Source organism: Mustelus asterias, chromosome 29 (assembly GCF_964213995.1).
Source record: "Mustelus asterias chromosome 29, sMusAst1.hap1.1, whole genome shotgun sequence".
Classification (NCBI taxonomy): Eukaryota; Metazoa; Chordata; class Chondrichthyes; order Carcharhiniformes; family Triakidae; genus Mustelus; species Mustelus asterias.
The window spans coordinates 4,833,717-4,854,854 of NC_135829.1; the positions used below are offsets into that span (position 1 = coordinate 4,833,717).

Sequence of the window (21,138 nt, forward strand, 5' to 3'; positions counted from 1 at the left end):
ACACTGACAAACAGACACTGAAAGAGAGATAGAGAGAGACACACACACACAGTAAGGTGTGGAGAGAGGGAGAGACAGGCTAAACACAGACACACAAACGCAGAGGGAGAGTCACACATAGAGAGACAGACAGACACATATATACAAAGAGAGAGAGAGACAGAGAAAGGTTGAGATGAGGCAATAGAGAGGGAGAGTCACGCACTAATACTGAGAGAGAAAGAGAGGGATAGACAGGGAACTGGGAGAGAGAGACAGACACTCGGAGCTGGGAGAGAGGGGGACAGTTAGATGGAGTGGGGGGAGAGGCATCATCAGGGGAAGGAGACAGAGAGATGGGGGCGAGACAGAGAGATGGGGGGGGAGCACTGTCTGCTGCGATATTGAGATGTGTGCTGCAGGTGGTCACAAGCATTGCTTGCCGCTTTGTATCTTGTTGATGTATCTCCAGCAGGATGGAAGTGTAACCATCCCCAGCGTATCCAGCCCAGGATGGGTCTGTCAATGATCCTTACTGGAGATGACCGTGTGTGGACATTGAGAAGACACAGAGTTCAGTCCAGACACCGTGATCCTCTGAAGTTTAGCAGCATTATGGTTTCACTGTGTAGGCTGCATTAGGCACATTGCTGGATCTCTGACTCTGTGGCCTGGCGTAAGTCAATAACAAAGAGAGAAGGGCAATGGTGCCATAGTCGCCCACTCCTTACCCTCCATATTCTCAACAGAAAGATGGACCCACCACTATATCAGTTCACCATTCCAAATAATCTCGCAGTAAGGGTCCCTCCCTTATTGTCCCTGCAATATTCAGGTGCTGGGATTTGAACCCTGGATTATTTTGTCCCTATATCAACCACAGAGGGCGGCGCAGTGGCATAGTGGTTAGCACTGCTGCCTCACAGCGCCAGGGACCCAGGTTCGATTCCCAGCTTGGGTCACTGTTTGTGCGGAGTCTGCACGTTCTCCCCGTGTCTGCGTGGGTTTCCTCCGGGTGCTCTGGTTTCCTCCCACAGTCCGAAAGACGTGCTGGTTAGGCACATTGGCCGTGCTAAATTCTCCGTCAGTGAACCCGAACAGGCACCGGAGTGTGGCGACTAGGGGATTTTCACAGTAACTTCATTGTGGTATTAATGTAAGCCGACTTGTGACACTAATAAATAAACTCCAAACATAAGCAGCGGTTACTCAGTGAAAAGACTTTCCTTGCCCTCTCGGTTTGGGGACAGATATCCTGTGCTGAGCTGTAAAGATTTATCACAAATGGCAGCCATTTTCTGTTTGGAATTTTGTGCGGACCAAGTGGAAGTGGTGAAAGGAATGAGGTGATGTTTTATAGAATCCCTACAGTGCAGAAGGAGGCCATTCAGCCTATTGAGTCTGACCCATCCAAGGCCTATCCCCGTAACCCCACCCTGCCAATCCCCATGGCACTAAGGAGCAATTTAGCATGGCCAATCAACCTGCACATCTTTGGACTGTGGGAGGAAACCGGAGCACCCAGAGGAAACCCACGCAGACACGGGGAGAACGTGCAGACTCCGCACAGACAGTGACCCAAGCCGGGAATCGAACCCAGCTCCCTGGCGCTGTGAGGCAGCAGTGCTAACCACTGTGACACCCTGTGCGCACCAGGGTGAGGATTCCTCCAGACCCCAGCCAAAGAATGTGTGGTGAAGGACTGCACATTGCAGAGGACCAGAGTCACCCAAGGCTTACATCTTACATGTTGATGCCAAAACATTGAATGTATTCAAGAGGCAGCTGGTTATAGCACTTGGAGCGAATGGGATCAAAGGTTATGGGGTGAAAGCAGGATTAGGCTATTAAGTTGGACGATCAGCCATGATCGTGATGAATGGCGGAGCAGGCTCGAAGGGCCAAATGGCCTCCTTCTGCTCCTATCTTCTATGTATACCGGGACTTGATAGTTTGAGTTATGAGGAGAGGCTGTATAGACTGGGACTTTTTTCCTTGGAGTGTAGGAGGCTTAGGGGTGATCTTATAGAGGTCTATAAAATAATGAGGGGCATAGAAAAGGTAGATAGTCAATATCTTTTCCCAAAGGTAGGGGAGTCTAAAACTAGCGGGCATAGGTTTAAGGTGAGAGGGGAGAGATTCAAAAGGGTCCAGCGAGGCAATTGTTTCACATAGAGGGTGGTGAGTGTCTGGAATGAGTTGCCAGAGGTAGTAGTAGAGGTGGATACAATTTTGTCTTTTAAAAAGCATTTAGACAGTTACATGGGTAAGATAGGTATAGGGGGATATGGGCCAAACACGGGCAATTGGGATTAGCTTAATGGTAAAAACTGGGCGGCATGGACAAGTTAGGCCAAAGGGCCTGTTTCCATGCTGTAAACCTCTATGACTCTATGACCATCCAGGACAAAGCGGTCGCTGCCTCTTCCACAAACATTCACTCCCGCTAGCACTGATGCACAGCGACGGCAATAAGTACCATCTACAAGATGCACTGCAGGAACTCACCAAGGCAGCACCCTCCAAACCCACAACCTCTACCGTCTAGAAGGACAAGGGCAGCAGATACCTGGGAACACTACCACCTGCAAGTTCCCTGACTTGGAAATATATCGGCCATTCCTTCACTGTCGCTGGGTCAAAATCCTGGAACTCCGTCCCTAACAGCACTGTGGGTGTACCTACATACCTCAGGGACTGCAGCGGTTCGAGAAGGCAGCTCACCACCACCCTCTCAAGGGGCAATTAGGGATGGGCAATAAATGCTGGCCTAGCCAGCGATGCCCATGTCCCACAAATGAATGTTGAAAAAATATGGAACATGTGAACTCTCATCGTCACGCCATGGGGGTGGGGGGGTGGGGTGGGGGGAGGGGGGCGTGGTCGGCGAGCAACGAGGGGGCAGGGTGATAGGCAGGGAAAAAAACACAAGGATGGCCCCAAGGTTCAGTGATGACTCTCTGTGAGTTCTCCTGACAGAGAGAGACCTCCCATCCTGACCTAAACATCCTGATGGAAATCGCTGTCAGCAACATTGGGGTCACTGAGAGATACTGGATTCAGCGACAGAAAGCACCCCAATGAGCTTTTAAATTCAGCCAGAGTGAGTGAAGTTTGTGTGGAGTGGTGTGACCTCGAAGTCTATGAAGGAGTTGGGAGGAAGTGGAAGGAATGTGTGAGGCTGGTTATTGGGCAGTGCGTGGAGATCACATTGACCCACACATGGAGGGATAATTGTGCAGGAGATTTAAAATCATTGCAACATGTCACACCCCATTGAATGTTCTTAAGGCAAGGATAGATAGATTTTTGAACAGTGAAGGAATTAAGGGTTATGGTGAGCGGGCGGGTAAGTGGAGCTGAGTCCACAAAAAGATCAGCCATGATCTTATTGAATGGCGGAGCAGGCTCGAGGGGCCAGGTGGCCTACTCCTGTTCCTAGTTCTTATGTTCTCTGCTGGAGAGTGGGGACGGGTACAATGTTGAAGCAAGATGGGAGGCCGTGTGTCTAATCTGGTGATCCTCACAGCCATCGGAGACGAGATGTTGGCATTTGCTGCCAACAAGCAGAGTCGGTCTGTTGGGAGAGGTGTGGTGGGGGGGGAGTTCTCCGAGTTTGTGACGGCAAAGGGACGTAATGTGTAATTGAGAGAGATGTGCGTTAAGAGGGGCGAAGGAGAGGCTGCATGATGTCTGCTGTGTTGTTATGAATGAGGATTTGATCATAATGAAGAGTAAATTTAGAACAAAGGACAAAGAAAATAACAGGACAGGAACAGGTCCTTCGGTCCTCCAAGCCTGCACCGACCATGCTGCCCGACTTAACTAAAACCCCCTACCCTTCCGGGGACCGTATCCCTCTATTCCCATCCTATTCATGTATTTGTCCAGACTCCCCTTAAAACTCACTATCGTATCTGCTTCCCCGGCAGCGAGTTCCAGGCACCCACCACCCTCTGTGTAAAAAACTTGCCTCGAACATCTCCTTTAAACCTTGCCCTTCGCACCTTAAACCTGTGCCCCCCTAGTAATTGACTCTTCCACCCTGGGAAAAAGCTTCTGACTATCCACTCTGTCCATGCCCCTCATAATCTTGTAGACTTCTATCGGGTCGCCCCTCAACCTCCATCGTTCCAGTGAGAACAAACCAAGTTTCTCCAACCTCCCCTTATAGCTGATGCCCTCCATACCAGGCAACATACTGCTAAATCTTTTTTGTACCCCCTCCAAAGCCTCCACATCCTTCTGGTGGTGTGGCGACCAGAATTGAACACGATATTCCAAGCGTGGCCTAACTAAGGTTCTGAGGATCCACACTAACCTCTCGGGAGGAAGACGAAGCCTCAGAGGGTGCAGCGTCACATCCTTGTTTGGCACCCAACCCCAGTACAGACATACGCACCTCAGTGGGGCTTCCTGCCTCAGAACCAGGAGAACCGTAACCCAGTGAGGGCAGCCTGAGGACAATCAGATTTTGAGTCCTAGTGGGATTTTCCTTATTCATTCCTGGGACATGGGTGTCGCTGGCCAGCATTTATTGCCCATCCCTAGTTGCCCTTGGAGGGTAGTTGAGAGTCAACCACATTGCTGTGACTCTGGAGTCATATGTAGGCCAGACCAGGTAAAGGTGGCAGATTTCCTTCCCTAAAGGACATTCGTGAACCAGATGGGTTTTTCCGACAATGGTTTCATGGTCATCAGTAGATTCTTAATTCCAGATTTTTAAAATTGAATTCAAATTTTGCCATCTGCCAAGGCGGGATTCAAACCCGGGTCCCCAGAACATTAGCTGAGTTTCTGGATTAATAGTCTAGCGATAATACCACTAGGCCATCACTTCCACAAGCTTCTGGAGTCATCCCTGAGGTGACAGATTCTGGACACCTGGCGTGAGAGGGGTGCATGGAGATGTGGTAGACCTACCAAAGGGCTTGTGTATTTTGCCACGGACTCTGGAGGTGTCCAATCCTTGGGCGCCCTGTGACTACCCACACTATAGAACATTGGGCTGTCACCTCAGACAGACTGGTGACTGCCTCCGAGGGAATTGTGGGCACGCGTTCTGACCTGTAACCCGCTGCGAGCTGCAGACTGGGTGATGCCAATCCGACCTCCACGCACAGCCTGGAATGACCCCGAGGCGAAATAGTTCAAAGCCGCTTTCAATTCCAATGGCACCAGGTGCCCCCAACCCCCCCCCAACCCCCCCCAACCCCTCCAATGAGATGTGATCGGTGACTCTATGACTCTATGTGATCTCTGTGGCCACACACTCTGTCACACAGAGAAATCAGAATTGCTGAAGCCTCCTCGGACATTGACTCACCTGCAGATGACAGAGAGACAAAGAGGTCTACAGCACAGAAGAGGCCCATCGATCCATCGCCTCTGTGCCAGTCAAAAACAACCGCCTAACTATTCTAACCCCATTTTCCAGCACTTGGTCCATAGCCCTGTCATTGCAAATGCGCATCTAAATACTTCTTAAATGTTATGAGGGTCTCTGCCTCAACACCCTTTCAGGCAGTGAGTTCCAGACATCCTCTGGGTGATAAAGCTTTTCCCCACATCCCCACTGAACCCCTTACCCTTAATCTATACCCCCCCCCCACTTCCCCCAGTCATTAATCCCTCCACCAAGGAGAAAGGTTTCTTCCCATCTATCTATCATAGAATCATAGAATCCCTACAGTGCAGAAGGAGGCCATTTGGCCCATCGAGTCTGCACCGACAACAATCTCATCCAGGCCCTATCCCCGTAACCCCATATATTTACCCTGTTAATGCCCCTGACACTAAGGCAAATTTAGCACGGCCAATCCACCTAACCCGCACGTCTTTCGGACTGTGGGAGGAAACTGGAGCACCCGGAGGAAACCCACGCAGACCCGGGGAGAATGTGCAAACTCCGCACAGATAGTGGCCAGAAGCCAGAATTGAACCCGGATCCCGAGCGCTGTGAGGCAGCAGTACTAACCACTGTGCCGCTGTGCCCCTCATAATTTTATACATCTCAATCATGTCCCCCCCCAATCAAAGAACAAAGAACAAAGAAAATTACAGCACAGGAACAGGCCCTTCGGCCCTCCAAGCCTGCACCGACCATGCTGCCCGACTTAACTAAAACCCCCTACCCTTCCGGGGACCGTATCCCTCTATTCCCATCCTATTCATGTATTTGTCAAGACGCCCCTTAAAAGTCACTATCGTATCTGCTTCCACTACCTCCCCCAGCAACGAGTTCCAGGCACCCACCACTCTGTATAAAAAATCTGCCTCGTACATCTCCTTTAAACCTTGCCCCTTAAACCTGTGCCCCCTAGTAATTGACTCTTCCACCCTGGGAAAAAGCTTCTGACTATCCACTTTGTCCATGCCGCTCATAATCTTGTAGACTTCTATCAGGTCACCCCTCAACCTCTGTCGTTCCAGTGAGAACAAACCAAGTTTCTCCAACCTCTCCTCATAGCTAATGCCCTCCATACCAGGCAACATCCTGGTAAATCTTTTCTGTACCCTCTCCAAAGCCTCTACATCCTTCTGGTAGTGTGGCGACCAGAATTGAACACTATATTCCAAGTGCGGCCTAACTAAGGTTCTATAAAGCAGCAACACGACTTGCCAATTTTTAAACTCAATGCCCTGGCCGATGAAGGCAAGCATGCTGTATGCATTCTTGACCACCTTCTCCACCTGCAAAGCCACTTTCAGTGACCTGCGTACCTGTACACCCGGATCCCTCTGCCTATCAATACTCTTAAGGGTTCTGCCATTTACTGTATATGTACAACCCTCAGTCTCCTCTGCTCCAAGGAAAACAACCCCAGTCTACCCAGTCTCTCTTCACAACTATAACTCTCCAGTCCCGGCAACATCCTGGTAAATCTCCTTGATGCGCGATTAATCCACTCGGGAGGCTAGATCGTACCCGGGAATAAAGGCTTTTATTCGCAACAAGAATAGAGCATACTGCTTAACAATACTATCCCAGACTAAAGGTCACTAGGAAGTGGCAGTGACCTTTATACTCCTCTCAGAAGGTGGAGCCAAACGGAGTGTACCACAGAACAATGCTAACAGGTAGAACACCCCAACCCTAACCCCAACAGTAACAAGAGTAACATATGTACAAGTACCCATAGTGGTAACCATCTATGGTTCACCACACTCCGCTGCATCCTTTCCAGTGCTATCACATCCCTCCTGTAATGTGGATTCCAGAACGGCACACAGTACTCTTTCTGTGGCTTAACCAACATTTTATACAGTTCCAGCATAACCTCCCTGCTCTTAAACTCGATGTCTTGGCTAATAAAGGCAAGTATCCCAGATGCCTTCTTAACCACTTTGTCCACCTGTCCTGCCATCTTAGTTATTCGTACCTCATACACAGGGTTACCTCCCACCCATGCCCCCTGTGGCTGCTGTGGCCATTCACTCCCCACCGGGCTGGGCTCCAGCCCTGTTTGTCTGGCTTCCTCCCTCTCCCTCTCCTCCTGATCGCTGGAAGAGGTATCTCCAACAGACAGGAAAGTGACCCTGTTGCACACAGCAGCAATGTGGCAGTAATGTCATATCACAGGGTTACCAGTCTGCAGGCAGTGGATTGTTCAGGAAATTCAGTCACCTCACAGGTCAGCCTGCCAGCAACCTCTCTGGCTGACGTCAGGGATAGACTCACCTCCAGACTTTATATCAGCCCCAACAACCAGCACTGGGGGTATTGTATTGAGGATAGGAGCATTGGAATTAGGAGCAGAAGTCGGCAAATTCAACCCTTCCAACCTGCTCCGCCATCCAATCAGATCATGGCTGATCTCTCCCTGATCTCCAATCCACCCCCCCACCTGTTCCCCATATCCCCTTATCCCTTTTTAATCAGAAATATATCTATCTCCTTCTGGAGACCATTCAATGATTCAGACTCCCCCGCGCGATGGGGCAGCGAGTTCCACAAATTCACCACCCTCTGCGAGAAGTAGTTCCTCCTCATCTCAGTTTTAAATCTACTGCCTCTCAACCTATACCCTGTGACCTCTTGTTCGAGACTACCCCATAAGAGGAGACATTTGATCTACATTTACTTTATCAATCCATTAAAAAAATTTGCATACCTCGATCAGATCCCCTTTCATTCTTCTAAACTCCAGCGAGTACAAGCCCAAACTCTTTAATCTCTCCTCATACGTCAACCCCTTCATCCCCAGAATCAATCTGGTGAACCTCCTGTGAACTGCCTCCAATGCCACCACATCCTTCCTCAAATAAGGGGACCAAAACTGGACACAAAACTCCAGATGTGGTATCATTCACACCCTACACAATTGCAACAACACTTCTCTAATTTTATACTCCAGTCCCTTTGCAATAAACACAACATTCCATTTGCCTTTTTTTATTAGCTGCTGCATCTGCATACATTATTGCAGTCGATCGGGAAGCTTATGTGGTCATGAATTATTTCTTATACATTGGGGCAGGTGGGCTCCCAGTTTCGGTACCCGCCCACCCGCCGTACTATTGGCCACCAGTCGGGAAGAGGCTCTGATGTCATCACTTTGGATAATACATCACCTCCAGACTAAAACAATCCCGTTTTCCACACGTGGAATTCAGCTGGGTAAGATAGCCAGAAGACAGTTTTAATTTAAAGTTTATTTATTAGTGTCACAAGTAGGCTTACACTAACATTGCAATGAAGTTACTGTGAAAATCCCCTAGTCGCCACACTCCGGGGCCTGTTCGGATACACTGAGGGAGAATTTAGCATGGCCAATGCACCTAACCAGCACGTCTTTCATAAGAACATAAGAACTAGGAGCAGGAGTAGGCCATCTGGCCCCTTGAGCCTGCTCCGCCATTCAATAAGATCATGGCTGATCTTTTCGTGGACTCAGCTCCGCTTACCCGCCCGCTCACCATAACCCTTAATTCCTTTACTGTTCAAAAAGCTATCCATCTTTGCCTTAAAAACATTCAGTGAGGTAGCCTCAACTGCTTCACTGGGCAGGGAATTCCACAGATTCACAACCCTTTGTGTGAAGAAGTTCCTCCTCAACTCAATCCTAAACCTGCTCCCCCTTATTTTGAGGCCATGTCTCCTAGTTCTAGTAAAATTTCAGATTGTGGGAGGAAACCGGGGCACCCGGAGGAAACCCACGCAGACACGGGGGAGAATGTGCAGACTCCGCACAGAGAGTGACCCAAGCTGGGAGTCGAACCCGGGTCCCTGGCGCTGTGAGGCAGCAGTGCTAACCGCTGTGCCACCGTCCTGCCCCGAGGTTGATGCCCCATCCAGTTTTAATCTTTCTTCAGCTGGTGAGAAACCAAATGAATCAGAGCTGGAAGATTGTGCTAATTAGCAACACACAGCCGGCAGGTTCAAGGGGTCCTGTAGAAACTGGATGTGATCCAGAACATTCTCCAAGTCTATCACAGGAGGGTGAGACAGGAGGAGTTTAGATCAGGAGAGGCGGCCACACTCCCCTAAAGGCTATTTGAAAAATGCTGCATCACGCAGCCGTGAGTGTGTGCTGCCTCAGAAGCTGCCAATCAGGCCTCATTGGCTTCAGGACATGGTGCCGATCCTCTTATCGTTCATTTCATTGCTGTCGAGTGAGAGTTGGTGCTTCATTCAAGCACTTTGGGGATGTTTGAGTGATGTAATTAAGCTGCTGCGTTCGTATTATGTCTCCCTCTCTTAATATTATCCAGTCACCACTCTCCAAGTGGGATTCTTCCTGTCTGCCAAGGGCCTGGCACAAAGTCTCCGCTCCCAGTGATGCTGGAGGCGGATTACTGGTTCGAATGTGTAAGGAAGGATATCAGAGCAGGGACAGACTAATCAATGCTTTTTGTTTCAAGTTATCACCATAACAATATCTGTGATTAGCTAGCACACACACACACTATCACACACACAGACATACACACTATCACACACACAGACACACACACAGACACTATCACACACACAGACACACACAATCTCACATTCACACACACACAATCTCACACACACACACACACTATCACACACACAGGCACACACACAATCACACACACACACAGACATACACACTATCACACACACACACACACACACACACACACACACACACACAGGCACACACACTCACACACAAACTCACATTCACACACACACAATCTCACACACACACACACACTCACACACAATCTCACATTCACACACACACAATCTCACACACACTATCACACACACACACAGGCACACACACAATCACACACACACACAGGCACATACACTATCACACACACAGTATCACACACACGATCTCACACTATCTCACACATGCACTATCACACACACACTATCACAATCACAGTCACACACACGCACTATCATGCACACGCACTATCATGCACACGCACTATCATGCACACACTATCACACGCACATGCACTAACACACACACTATCACGCACGCAGACATACACACATGCAGCAGGTTACAGAGACAAGGAGGGGTGTAGGGGCTGGAGGAGGTTACGGAGCTGGGGCCGAAATTTTACCGGCCCACCCGCCACAGGAATCAGAGAAGGCAAGAGGCAGAGCATGGGAATGTCTGGTGACCTTGGGCAGGATTTTATGGTTTTGGGATGAGCAAGGCCATAAAATCCTGATCCACGGAGTATTCTAGGAACTGGAGGAGGTTACAAAGATAGGGAGGTTTGCAGAGGCTGGAAGATGTTACTGAGATAGGGAGGATTGTAGGGACTGGACGAGGTTGCAAAGATAGGAATGGGGTGTAGGGGATGGAGGAGGTTACAGAGATAGGGAGGGTTGTAGGGGATGAGGGAGGTTACAGAGATAGGGAGGGGATGTGGAGGGCTGGAGGGGGTTACAGAGCTAGGGAGTGGGGGTGTAGGGGTTGGGGGAGGTTACAGAGATAGGGAGGGGGTGGAGGGGGTGGAGGAGGTTACAGAGTTAGGGAGGGGGTGTAGGGGCTGGAGGTTGCAGAGATTGGGAGGGTTGTAGGGGATGGAGTGGGTTACAGAGATAGGGAGGGGGTGTAGGGGCTGGAGGAGGTTACAGAGATAGGGAGGAGGTGTAGAGAGGTTACAGAAATTGGGAGATTAGGGTGGAGGATATCTCCAAGGGTGAGGCCCTGGAAGGGTGAGAATTTTAAAACTAAGGCTGTGTTTAACTGGGGGCTCATGTAGGCCTCACTGAGCAGTGAGGGAAAGTGAATGTAGTGGTGTAGCAGTAATGGTAATAGACTAATCCAGATGAAAGTGAGTTCAAATCCCACTAATCTTTAAAAATCGCTTTAAAAAGTTGGCACTGTTAAATGTTACCTTGAAGCTTTTGGAGGTTACATTCACAAAAAGCAAACTGATTCACTGATGTACCTCAGAGGAAGGAACTCTGTCTTCCTTACCACATTTAGATCTACACGTGACTCCAGCCCCACAGTAATATGGCTGGCTCTCAACTGCCCTCTGAAACGGCCTTGCCTAAAAGATGTATCAAACCCAGGGTGTTTAGGGACGGGCAATAAATAACAGCTATTTGAGTACCACCCACCACTCAGACAATGCTTTTTCTGAAAGCTTTGGACCCCTATGGTCCCTATAGATTGTGATTAAAAGGCAGAGCTAACAGTGAGAACCAAAAACCTTCTCCCCTCCTCTTAAAAATTAAGCTTCTGGAATATTGGTTTTCTTAATTAATTCGTGGGACATGGGTGTCGCTGGCTGGGCCAGCATTTATTGCCCATCCCTAGTTGCCCTTGGAGGGCAGTTGAGAGTCAACCACATTGCTGTGGCTCTGGAGTCACACAGAATCATAGAATCTATGCAGAAGGAGGCCATTTGGCCCATCAAGCCTGCACTGACTACGATCCCACCCAAGCCCTATTCCCGTAACCCTCATTTGCACTGCTAGTCCCCCTTACTCTAAGGGGCAATTTAGCATGGCCAATCAACCTAACCCGCACATCTTTGGAGTGTGGGAGGGAACCGGAGCACCCGGAGGAAACCCATACAGACACGGGGAGAATGTGCAAACTCCACACAGACAGTGACACGAGGCCAGAATTGAACCTGGGTCCCTGGCGCTGTGAGGTAGCAGTGCTAACCACTGTGCCACTATGTAGGCCACACCAGGTAAAGATGGCAGATTTCCTTCCCTAAAGGACATTAATGAACCAGATGGGTTTTTCCAACAATGGTTTCATGATCATCGGTAGATTCTTAATTTCAGGTATATTTTATTGAATTCAAATTCCACCATCTGCCGTGGTGGGATTTGAACCCAGGTCCCCAGAACATTAGCTGAGTTTATGGAATAATCGTCTAGCGATAATACCACTAGGCCATCACCACCCCACCGTGTCATGTGTATTTTAATTATTTCTCCAAGTCCCTTTTTTGGGGTGGCACAGTAGTTGGCACTGCTGCCTCACAGCGCCATAGATGCGGGTTCAACTCCGACCTTAGGTGTCTGTGTGGAGTCTGCACCTTGTCCCCGTGTCTGCGTGGGTTTCCTCCGGGTGCTCCGATTTCCTCCCACACTCCAAAGATAAAGTTAAAATCTAAAGTTTATTTCTGTGTCGCAAGGCCTACATTAACAATGCAATGAAGTTACTGAGAAATTCCCTCAGTCGCCACACTCTGGCGCTCGATTGGGTCAATGCACCTAACCAGCACATCTTTCGGACTGTGGGAGGAAACCCACGCAGACACGGGGAGAACGTGCAGACTCCGCACAGACAGTGACCCGAGCCGGGAATCGAACCCGGGCCCCTGGCGCAGTGAGGCAGCAGTGCTAACCATTGTGCCACCCAGATTTGCAAGTTAGGGGGATTGGCCATGCTAAATTGCCCCTTGGTGTTAGCAGGGTAATTATGTGGGGTTACGGGGATAGGGCCTAGGTGGGACTGTTGTCGGTGCAGGCTCGATGGGCCGAATGGCCTCCTTTTGCACTGTAGGGATTCTATGAAAGTTCTTATTACAACTGCTTCCACTGGCCTTTCAGGCAGCACCTTCCAGATCACAACTCGCTGTGTTAAAAAAAATACCTCGTACCAGCTGAGTTACTTCTGCAAATCGCTTTATATTCATGTCCTCTGGCACGTCTCCAAATTAATTCTGTTCCAAACCATTGTCTCTAAATGTATGTCCACCTGACTAAGCTCTTTGTCATTGCTGGCTTTATCCATCTCTCCTGCTTTAAGCAAGGGGGGTGATATTCAGTCCTCTCTGCACCATCTCCGTATCCAAAGAGGATTGGAAGATTGTGTTCAGAATTTCTGCAATTTCCACTTTTACTTCCCTCAATAATCCAGGATGCATTCCACTCGGATCAGGTGAATTTTATACTTTGAGATGGCCAATTTTTGTTACCAACATGTCTCTATTATCTTTATTAGGGCGGCACGGTGGCACAATGGTTAGCACTGCTGCCTCACAGCACCAGGGACCCGGGTTCAATTCCCGGCTTGGGTCACTGTCTGTGCGGAGTCTGCACGTTCTCCCCATGTCTGCGTGGGTGTCCTCCCACGGTTCAAAGATGTGCGGGTTAGGTGGATTGGCCATGCTAAATTGCCCCTTGGTGTGCAAAGATGTGTAGGTTAGGTGGATTGGCCATGCTAAATTGCCCCTTAGTGTCAGAGGGACTAGCTAGGGTAAATATATGGGGTTATGGGGATAGGGGCTGGGTGGGATTGTTGTCGGTGCAGGCTCGATGGGCTGAATGGCCTCCTGCTGCACTGCAGGGATTCTATGATTCTATTTATTGATATCCTATTCCAATAACAACACTGCCCCCTCCTTTACTGTTACATTCACAGCATCCTCTTCTCTAGCGAAGACAGATACAATTTAGCAGCTACAAGAATGTTGTGATGAAGGAGGTCTGTGTGGAATAAGGCCAGCTCTGACAGTTCCTTCACTGTGGATTTAGCACCATCATTTCCACCTGAAGATTGGACTATTTTAATATTCTTTGAGAGAGGATCAGATGCGATACGCACCTCCCTTCAGATCCAAAACACTACCTGCGGTTTGCAGGAAAAGGACCAGGTTTGAAATTGCAACGTGTTATTAACTCTGAGCAGATTGAATGTGCGTGGAAGACAATTCCTTTGTCCGCGTGCCAATTTTAAATAAAAGAGCAGGAAAAGGAATTTTATTTGAATGTGGTTATTACTGATATTACCCAACACTGCTTCACTTCATCTACACGGTGGGAAATATTTACATATTCTAGAATAGATGAAGGAATCCAGAAATCAAGTGGTATGGGCAGCACGGTGGCACTGCTGCCTCACAGCACCAGGGACCCGGGTTCGACTCCCGGCTTGGGTCACTGTCTGTGTGGAGTCTGCACGTTCTCCCCAGTGTCTGCATGGGTTTCCTCCGGGTGCTCCAGTTTCCTCCCACAGTCCGAAAGACGTGTTGGTTGGGGTGCATTTGGCCATGCTAAGTTCTCCCTCAGTGTACCCTAACAGGCGCCGGAGTGTGGCGACTAGGGGATTTTCACAGTAACTTCATTGCAGTGTTAATGTAAGCTTACTTGTGACTAATAAATAAACTTTAAACACTTTACGTGTGTGTGCATGTATGTTTATCTGTGTGTTGACAGGTGAATACATGGCTACGTGTGTGTATGTATTTGTGGCTGTGTGTATGCGTGTCTGTGTGTGCGTGTATGCATATCTATGTATATGTGTGTCAATGTCTGTATATGCATGTCTGAGTATGTGTATGCATGTTTATGTCTTTGTATGTGTATATGCATGTCTATATGTGTGCGTGTCTATTTGTGTGTGTGTACATGCATGTCTATATGTGCATGTGTCTATGTTTGTGTGTGTATGAATGCATGTCTATGCCTGTGTATATATGTGTGTGTATTTGTGGCTGTGTGTATGTGTGTCTATGTGTATGTATGTGTGTCTATATGTGTGTGTGTGCATGGTTTTAACCCTACAGTTAACAGAGGTACATTTAAGGGGATGTTAAATAGGTATCGGAGGGCATGAGGAATGGGAGGATCTGGTGATGGAGTTAGATAAATAGGAGTGGGAGAAGGTTCATGGGGAACGCCAGTGTAGACCAGTTGGGCCGAGTGGCCTGCTTCTGGGCTGAAACTTTGCGTGGAACCCAACGATCAACAAAGGGTTAAAATTCAACTCGACAGCATCTGCCATCTTTCTCCTTTCATCATCCGTCAGACGTGACTGGATCTCAGGCTCCTGCGAGGACGTGGGGAGGGGGGGGCGGGGGTCAACTTATTTTGTCTCTATGAGCAAGACAGAGAGGTGGTGGACTCCCCTCCCCCTCCCACCCCCCACTCCCCCTTAGTGAGTAACCCACCCCCTCTCCACCTCCAACAAAACACCAGCTGTCCGGCAGGGATGACACGCTGGCTTTTGTGATCTCGGGCTCTGGGGTGGGGGAGAGAGAGAGAGGGGGGGGGGGGGCGGCGGGGGTGGGGGGGGTGTTGGTGAGGGGTGCTGGGGATCAGATTTCCCACTCCATCGATGTCAAATACGTAAAGAGGATTTTGTCCGTTTTAAAAAGGAAGAAGAAACTGATGGCTAACATTGTGCTCCAAGATGATTTGCTTCCCTCAATCCTCCTGCACTGAGCTGTACGGGAGCGACTTTTCTCTCTGCTGAAGTTTGCGCTGGAGATTTCAAGACGGGTGGATATTAATTTCACTTTGAGAGAGGAAAGAACCCGCCTTGTCTAATTTTTTTCTACCCTGTTGGGAGGTCACCTAGCAGCAGAAGCAGGCACAATTTTGTCTTTTAAAAAAGCGTTTGGACAGTTACGTGAGTGAGATGGGTACAGAGGGATATGGACCAAACGCGGGCAATTGTGACTATCTTAGGGGTAAAAACACGGGCGGCATGGACAAGTTGGACCGAAGGGCCTGTTTCAAAGCTTGCAAACCTCTGTGACTCTGGGGCCGGAATTTTATAGAATCGGGGCGGGCGAGGCTCACAGAACGGAATTCTCTGTTGGCCTCAGGCGGGATTTTACGAGCCTTGGGTGGGCGAGATGGTAAAATTCCAGCCTATGACTCTGTATAAACAGCCCTGACATTCCCTCAGTTCATTCACACCCAAAGCTTAATCCTTTCCACTGCATTCACATTCTGTACAAAGCTTTACTCAGCTCACTACAGCCTCTTTCCTGTACTGAAAGTAAACTCATATCTTGACTGTACAGTCCTGTAATTAAACTTGCAAATCAGATCACAGGGTTCAAGTATAGGTCTCTGCCAAACATCTGATGTAAACGATGCACTGGGAATGGAAGGCATGGTGGCGCAGTGGTTAGCACTGCTGCCTCACAACTCCAGGGACCCGGGTTCGATTCCCGGCTTGGGTCACTGTCTGTGTGGAGTCTGCACGTTCTCCCCGTTTCTGCGTGGGTTTCCTCTGGGTGCTCCAGTTTCCTCCCACACTCCAAAGATGTGCGGGTTGATAGGCCATGCTAAATTGCCCCTTAATGTCCTGGGATGCGTAAGTTAAAGGGATTAACAGGGTAAATACGTGGGGTGACAGGGGTAGGACCTGGGTGGGATTGTGGTCGGTGCAGACTCGATGGGCCGAATGGCCTCTTTCTGCACTGTAGGAATTCTATTGGTTCTATGATTCTATGGAGCTTAAATGGACCAGCTGGGCTGAATGGCCCCCAATTCTGTACCTTGTATGTGAAAAACCCATTTTCCACTCATTAACATCCTAATTAAAGTAAAATCTACTCTGAATATTCTTGGAAAGAGAGTTGCACGTTGCTGAATCTTTTTGTCTCTTTTTGACAAATGCAAGAATACCAAATTTCAAGCAATCGCAACAATGTTTACTACAGGAGAAAGGGGTGCTGATTGGTTGGCAGGTCGACCCTGATTGACTGAGGCATTGCCGCAGAGAGAGCAACAGGGAAGCTCCCGGGTAATTCAAAAATGGTGCGAGGCTGGGACATATTCCTTTTGTATTGCTGAACAAAAGAGACAGGTCAAAAACCTTTCATCTTCTACTCATTAGAACACCTCACAAAAACACCAATATAAGGAGAAAACAACAATTGATACTGCTTGAGAAGAGAGCGTTGATTGGTTAGCACCAATCGGTAGAGATGTTGCCATGGAGAATGCACCAGCTGATGGTGACTGACAGTTAACTGCTAAGAATACTTTGAAATTTAAGCCAAGTAGTTTTTGCCCTGAATGGTCAAGGAATTCTCCACAGCAACCCCTCTACCAATCAGAGTCCACTTGCCAACCAAGAAGCACTCGCTCCTCATACCGTATAAATTGTCGTTTTCCCCTTTTATCGGCATTTTTGACAAGTGTCCTGATGAGTACAAGATTGAAAACTTCAACGAGTGTCTTTTTTTCAGCAATACTCAAGTTCTGTGCCACCAAAGGACTCTTCCTTTTGTTTTCAGGGAATGAGTCCCTGCTTATGAACGTACGTCGCTTCCAGCGAGCGTGAATGAGGCACGTTACAATGATCTTATCTGGTAAAAGTCTGTCCCATCATGTGAAAATGGTGAGTGCATTGAAAACAGAGTGAATACCTGCCCTATAGATAGACTCATTTAGAGGGGTTGCAAAGGGGAAGTTGGTGGCTATCTAATACATGCGCTTTATGACATCCTGACCACAATGTGTAATGTGGGCGTTGCAAAATGATAGGGTCTGTCCTCCTGTCCTGTTTAAGGAAAGCTGATGTCACCAGTGGTAACCAGGCAGTCTACTTTGGAAGGAGCTTAATTGTGCGTAAACGTGTGTGTCTCAGGTTTGTGGAAACCCGTCACCGTGTTTAATCAGGGCTCAGCCAAAGTATGCAGGTCTCCCCAGAAGCAGCGTTCCCCTTTTCCCAAATGAGGAACGCACTCTCTCCCCATTTAACTCCAGGGAACTGAGAAGCCAGCTGGCAAGAGCCAAGACTTAGGGTTTGAACAGATACAACTGTGTACTGATCAGTTAACCCCCCTCCCTGTTGCCCAGCTGATAACCGTCTTTGCAATGCACCTGCTCAAATTGTTTGCATATTCTAGGAGGTCTGATAGAGGTCTACAAAATGATGAGAGGCACAGACAGGGCGGATAGTCAGAGGCTTTTTTCCCAGGGTGGAAGTGTCAATTACACGGGGGGCACAGGTTCAAGGCGAGAGGGGGAAAGTTTAAGGGAGATGTGCGGGGGAAGTTTTTCACGCAGAGAGTGGTGAGTGCCTGGAACGCGCTGCCAGAGGAGGTGGTGGAAGCGGGCACATTAGCAACATTTAAGAGGCATCTGGATGGGTCCATGAACAGGGAGGGAATAGAGGGATACGGACCGAGTAAGGGCAGAAGGTTTTTTTAAATTTAGTTAGGGCTTCATGCTTGGGACGGGCTTGTAGGGCCGAAGGGCCTGTTCCTGTACTGTTCTTTAAGAAGTCTCACAACACCAGGTTAAAGTCCAGCAGGTTTATTTGGTAGCACGAGCTTTCGGAGCGCTGCTCCTTCATCAGGTGAGTGGCACCTGGAGTCACATCTAGAGTCACATGTAGGCCAGACCGGGTAAGGACGGCCGATTTCCTTTCTTGGAGTGAACCAGATGGGTTTTTCCGACAATCGACAATGGTTTCATGGTCATCAGTCGATTCTTAATTCCAGATATTTTTTATTGAATTCAAATTCCACCAGCTGCCGTGGCGGGATTCGAACCCGGGTCCCCAGAACATTAGCTGAGCTTCTGGATTAATACTGTAGCGATAATACCACTAGGCCATCACATCCCCTGTACTCAGTTCCAGTACTTGGTACTGATACTTGGTAATGAACTCAGTTCTGGTATTCGTTCTGGTACTTGGACATGGGGCTGCTTCCGTTATCGATTCTGGCACTCGACTAGCAATCTGGAGGTAGAGAGTTTAAATCCTCGCCATCGGAAACTGGATTCAGTTAATTTGTTGACTGCCTTCAGATAAAGTCACCCTGACAGTTGCTAGATTTTTATCTAAATCTGACTGCCTCAGTAATATCCTGCAGGGAGGTCCCGACCTTGTCTGGATCTACACAGGATTCTGGTCCCACTATACATTGATCCTTAATGCCCCCTAGGCAACCAGGGAGGGCAATAAATGTGCGACTGCCCCCATCCTCACCCCCAAAGTCATGATGTCATGCTGGATAATGGCTGTGAGAGGAACTAACTTTATCCATTCAATCATTCATGGGGGCTCTAATTATAGAATCAGAGAATGATTACAGAGCCGAAAGAGGCCGTTCAGCCCATTGTGTCAATTCTAGCCCTCTATAAGAGCAATTCACCTCGCTCAATGCCTAATCCTGTCCCTCTAGCTCTGAAATTTCTTTTCTCTCTGGGTTCTTGCTCGAGCCCCTTCTGAAGGCGACAATTGGAGCTCCCTCCATCACACCCTCAGGCTGTGCATCCCAGATCCTATCCAGACAACGCCCCCCTCACCCCACCCCCCCCTCTCCACCATCCCCCTGCCCCACACCCCCATGTCGCTACTGGTTCTTAAATCTGTGCCCTCCAGTTCATGAACCCGTTCCGTCAACGGGAACAGTTTCTCCCTATTTACTCTGTCCAGACCCCCCCTCATGATTTTGCGCACCTCCGTCTGACCTCTCTCCCACCTTCCCGTCTCCAAGGAGAGCATTCCTAGCTTCTCCCCATCTATCCACGTAACTGATTGTCCTCGGAACCATCCTCATGAATCCTCTCTCTGACGCCTTCAAGTGCGTCACCCGGAGTCGAACACGCGATTCCAGCTGGGCCTGGATCTGTGTGTGGAAAGAGTCCACTGCTCTGATCACGTACTTGTTACTGACATCAGCCCCAGATATAACTCACACTCAGTTCCACTGCAAATCCGGTCAGGCTGCTGTGGCCGTCCACTTTGAAGCATTACTCCAACATTATGTCAACGTTCTTTGAGAAATCAACGTCTGTAAACACGAGTAAAGTCATCCTTTAAGTGTAGCCTGTGGTTCCTTCGACCTATAATGACACCCTCTGGTTCCTATATCCTGCCATTGCCCAACACCCACATTGCTAGCTCCATCCACTATTAAAAATAAAATTTGAATTATGCCGTTCCTATTTTGTTACCCACAGTTCAGATTTAGCCTTTCCGTAAGGTTCAGTGACACCCAACGTGCAACCCATCACACAAACCAGCCTCCCATCCACTGGCTCCATCTACACTTCCCGCTGCCTCGGAAAAGCAGCCGGCATAATCACCCGTGTGCCAGCCAGCACGCCCCGGACATTCTCTCTTCCACCTTCTTCCGTCGGGAAGAAGATACAAAAGCCTGGGATCACACACCAGCTGGCCTCGGGTCACTGTCTGTGTGGAGTTTATACATTCTCCCAGTGCCTGCGCGGGTTTCCTCCGGGTGCTCCGGTTTCCTCCCACACATCCAAGGATGTGCGGGTTCGGTTGATTGGCCAGAATAAATTGATCCTTAGAGTCAGGGGGATTAGCAGGGTAAAGACCTGGGGTTACGGGGATGGGGCCTGGGTGGGATTGTTGTTGGTGCAGACTCGATGGGCCAAATGGTCTCCTTCTGTACTATAGGATTCTATGATTTCTAACCGACTCAAGAACAGCTTCTTCCCTGCTGCTGCCATCAGACCTTTGAATGGACCCATCTCGCATTAAGTTGATCTTTCTCTACACCCTAGCTATGACTGTAACACTACATTCTGCACTCTCTCCTTTCCTTCTCCCCAATATACTCTATGAACGGTATGCTTTGTCTGTATAGCGTGCAAGAAACAATACTTTTCACTGTATCCCAATACATGTGACAATAAATCAAATCAAATCAAGAGTTTTACAGCACAGCAAGAGGCCCTTTGGCCCATCATGTCTGCGCCAGCCATCAAGCACCTAGCTATTCTATTCCCACTTTCCAGCACTTGGTCCGTAGCCTTGTAAGCCAGGGTGTTCCAAGTGCTGATCTAAATGCTTCTTGTGAGTGTTCCTGCCTCTCCCACCCTTTCAGGCAGTGAGTTCCAGGTTCCCACCACCCTCTGGGTGAAAATGTTTTCCCGGGAATCGAACCCGGGTCCCTGGCACTGTGAGGCAGCAGTGCTAACCACTGTGCCACTCTATCAGATTTTGTTATAATGCTTCTGAGCAC

The 21,138-nt window shown here is 48.9% G+C and overlaps 1 protein-coding gene across 1 annotated transcript in view; it reads right to left on the reverse strand.

Annotated features, from left to right (window-relative positions):
• LOC144480472 (microtubule-associated protein 1A-like) overlaps positions 1-21,138 on the reverse strand; it is a 103,076-nt gene that overhangs the window by 54,800 nt on the left and 27,138 nt on the right. The window lies entirely within an intron of this gene.